The 4,400-nt window shown below is 34.6% G+C and overlaps 2 non-coding genes across 2 annotated transcripts; both read right to left on the minus strand.

The window, feature by feature from the left end:
• Positions 1-1,150: 1,150 nt before the first annotated feature.
• LOC125787084 (U5 spliceosomal RNA) lies at positions 1,151-1,266 on the minus strand. The gene has a single exon (XR_007429003.1). It is a non-coding gene; the product is annotated as a U5 spliceosomal RNA (small nuclear RNA).
• A 1,946-nt stretch (positions 1,267-3,212) lies between these two features.
• LOC125787085 (U5 spliceosomal RNA) lies at positions 3,213-3,328 on the minus strand. The gene has a single exon (XR_007429004.1). It is a non-coding gene; the product is annotated as a U5 spliceosomal RNA (small nuclear RNA).
• Between the last annotated feature and the right edge of the window lie 1,072 nt (positions 3,329-4,400).

A 4,400-nucleotide genomic window follows, 5' to 3' on the forward strand; every position in this document is an offset into this window, starting at 1 on the left:
CTGACGGGAACCAATAGGAAGAGTGTAAGACTGACTGACAGGAAAAAATTCAGGAGGAGGGATCTAATTAATCATTTATTTAGTTAAATACATTTTTAATGTTCTTTTAATGTACTAACATTCCTCCGTCAGAATGACACCTTGACTGTGACCAAAATGGCTCCCTATTTACTATTTAGGGCACTATTGAGTGTCTGAATCCTAAAGTGAAAATCGAGTGTGAAGTTTAGGGCACTAAAAACTTCCATAAAGCATCATGAATTATAGTAAACATTGCTGCTTACTACACGAGCGGACTGCATCCCAGAATGCAGTGCGAGTCTCGCTATTAATTAACAGACAGCCTATCAAAAGGAGCGGACAGCGAGCAATCAGGGTTGCCAGATTGTTACAGTGGGATTCAGGTAAACCCAATTCACTGGGTAAAACGTTTTTTAAACCCGCCAAAATGCTGAGAAAACCACCAAAAGATGTTCAGCATATCAATAATATTAAAGGATTTATTCAAACATGATCTTAAATAAAATACCTTAAATATCACAACTACAAAAAAGGACATTTAAAATTATTTTATCTGCATGCGTCAAAGCGTGAGACTTGAGAACACTGGTGGTTAGTGTATCATAAGACACAAGAACCAAGAAAAGTAGTTACAGTAGATAAAAATAAACCTGCAAGCAACAAAGAAGTAATACATAACAACCAAAACACTGATTATTCAGATGTCCATCAGCAGGACTAAAAGCTCTGTCTCTGCCAGGTTAGCGTTAGCTATCTACAGCACTGATGATTTAACTTTCCTAACTCTTAAAACTTGGTAGTTTTGTCCTTCCATCATAGCTCAGCGTTTAATCCAGTCAATATCAGACACAACACGACATTTGGTATGAAACCACCCGATCTGGCAACTCAGCGAGCCGGAGTACGCTGTTAATTTTAGACGTTTCTCCGTGTATTTCATTAATGTGAGGATTATGTTTTTAATAAGGCAAAATATAACAGTCAGAGAGATTCCTCCATGCTCAGTTCAGAGCTGCACTAACTTAATTCCACAGCTCAACCATGAAGTCTTCAGCGATCCAGGACAGTTATGAGGTAATGGAAACATACAGTATTTATTTTTAAATTCTGCTTTTAACCACGTTGGTAAGCCTTACTATAAAAGTAAAGCCACAAAAAATTAAGATATACTCATAATGTTCCTCTCCACGGAAATCTTTAGTAAAAGGCGAAAGATTTATACGATATGAAAAGAAACAAGAGTGTCATACCGTTGCCCTGTCGAACTTACAGCTTGATTTAACACAGTACGAGTATATATTATGGTGAGGAGTGTAAATTATGCTGTTATTTAAACGGCATAACGGTGCTACACTATAAAACATACTTTACATTTTCCAGGTTTATTCTAGCGATTAACTCCTTTAGTAAAACCAAATTTAAGTTGTAAGTTTGAAAAAGTATAGCGTGAGACACAAACTGCATTCTGGGAGTCGCGCAGCTCAGGTCACGTGGGTGTGGGAAGTCTATTTTTTTTGCTTGTGGGAACTTTTCAGTGTGGTTTAAAAACGTATTGAAAACTTTGTTTTATTAGTTTCAAAAAGTATACTCTGATGGTACAGAGATTAATCATAACCATTAATCAGACAAACCACAGAAACACAATTTATTTACCAGCTTGTGTGTGAATACACACACCTCAAGAGCATAACAGTGTACTAAATTAAAAATTATAATTCTATATTCTATTTCTAACTACTGTAATAGGCCTCACTATACATATAGTACGAAAAAAAAATCTTCAACACAAAAGATATAAAAGATTTGTATAAGATGGGTAAAGTGAAGAAGAAAAAAAAAACCCACAGTACATTTCTACATTATGATTATGGCGAGGACCGTAAATTGTGCTTTTCTTTAAACTGCATAACAGTGCAGCACCATACAAAAAATACTTTACTGTTTCATGGTTTATTCTAGCGAATTAATCCTTTAGTAACATCAAATTTAAGTTGTAAGTTTGAAAAAGTATAGCGTGAGACACAAACTGCATTCTGGGAGGCACGCCACTCTTACGTGGAAGTGGAAAGCCTGTTTTTGCTTGTGGGAAATTTCAGTGTGATTTAAGATCTGCAGGTTTTCAGATGAGTGGTAGAATTGGTATTTTTTAATTAAACACATTTCCATACACATTAATATAAATACATTTGTGTTCATGAAGACTTTTTGTGGTTGAATCACAAGTAGCATTCTTAGCCATAAGGAATCTTTCTATACAACAAAGAAATTGAAAACTTCGCAATTCGTTTAAAAAAAGATACTCTGAAGGTACATCTTAACCATTAATCAGACAACCCACAGAAACATAATGTACAAATCAGACTGCCTGTACGTTTGCACATCTACCTTAAAAGTAGAGGTGGGCGGATCGATCCAAATATCGATAATATCGATACCAACGCTGGTATTGGTATTGAGCAATACTCCTGTAAAAATATCGATATTCAAGCTTTTTTCTCTGCCGCATGCACTGACTGCTGCGCACGAGGATTCACCACAGTCTACTCTCTGGTCTCTTGTTGTTGCACATGCGTCACATGGCTCAGCAAAGCCAGCCAAACCGCCACGCAGGTAGGCTCAGCCTGGCCCCGCCCACTCAGCGCTCTCCTCGAGTCGACACGCCTCTACCTCAGGAGATTAGTGTTGAGTGATATTTTTTTACACTCTGTTTATTTAAGAAAAACTTGCATTTGAATTGCACTGAAAGGAAGACAATCCCTTATTTTTTATTGTTTTTCCAAATGACAATTCTATTAAAAAAAGAAAAAAAGAAACAAAGAACTAGAAAAGATGTCTAGTGAGGGGAATTTTTATTTTATTTTTAAATATTTTTTTACTTTATATTTAAACTTTGTTTTGTTACTGTTCCATTGTTTCTAAACAAAAAATGTTGATTGTGATACTAAAGTATTTTGTTATCACTTACAATGTTTGGTGAAATTATATCCTAGGTTTTTGGATCATTTGGATCTATAAAGCTTAAATATTAAAAAGTAACGGTATCAGTATCAATATCAATATCAGCAATACTGGCCCTGCGTTTACTTGGTATCAATTCCCTGTATTGCCCACCTCTACTTAAAAGAACATTTGTCTTCCACAGCTATCTATTGACCCCCCCGCTCATTCTCTATTTTCAACCACGTTTGTAAGCTTTACTAAATAAATAAAGCCACTAAAAATTAGGATATACTTATAATGTTCTTCTCCACGGAAATCTTTAGTAAAAGGCGAAAGATTTATACGATATGAAGAGAAACAAAAGCATTATAAAGTAGAGTTGTCAGATTTACACCTTGATTTACCACAGTACAATTCCACATTATGGTGAGGAGAATAAAGTATGCTACTATTTAAAACGCATAACAATGCAGCACAACAAATCATACTTTACTGATTCATAGTTTATTTTAACGGCTAACACCTTTAATAAGATCAAATTTAAGTTTAAGTAAAAAAAGTAAGCCGTGAGACACGAACTGCATTCTGGGAGGCGCGCCGTTCAGGTCACGTGGGGGTGAAAAGGCTGTTTTTGCATGTGGGAACTTTTCAGTGTGGTTTAAGATCAGCAGGTGTTCAGATCAGAGAAAAAATGGTCTGAATCACAAAAACAGAGTTATATATCTAAAAAAAATGAGAGAAATGTCTAGAAAATATAATCAGTTCACTGTAAAAGAGGCTCTAAATTAGTTAGCTAGTTACTGTGGATGAAAAGCAGGACTGAGCTCTTCATGACCGATCAGACTAAACATAAAACGGATTAAAAAAGTAAAAAAAAGTCTCCCTAAAGCTAAGAAGACGAGATAACGTTGATCTTATTGAATACCTGTGTCCTGACTTCATAAACACTGCTTTAAAAACGGTTTGAAATGTGTTAAATAAGCAGGTTAAGTAGGTTAATTTTCTAGAGATTTCTACGTATAGATATGAATTGAGAGAAAACAGAAACAGTCTTTATTGAATATGTTTAAAACCCCACACATTATTGCATTACTGTTTCCACATCCTACATATACCATTATACTTAATATTTATATATATTTCAAGTAGAAATTTTAGACTTTAGTGCTTAATCTACAATTTACAATTTAAAAGTCTAACTACTTTCTGTGAAATGTCATTTCAGTAAATATATATGTTAAATGTAGATTTAGATCAATTTTTCCCGTAATTTGTAGGCGAATAAACGTTGTAAAAGATATACCGTACATTATACAATACATATACAGTATTTCAGCATCTGTTACTGACTGGTGTTTATTACAGGGAGCTGTATATCTCAGTTATTCATTCATTTGCTCCTCAGCTAAAGTTTAGTTGCATTGTACAGTTTAAAATAC

Source organism: Astyanax mexicanus, chromosome 22 (assembly GCF_023375975.1).
Source record: "Astyanax mexicanus isolate ESR-SI-001 chromosome 22, AstMex3_surface, whole genome shotgun sequence".
Classification (NCBI taxonomy): domain Eukaryota; kingdom Metazoa; phylum Chordata; class Actinopteri; order Characiformes; family Acestrorhamphidae; genus Astyanax; species Astyanax mexicanus.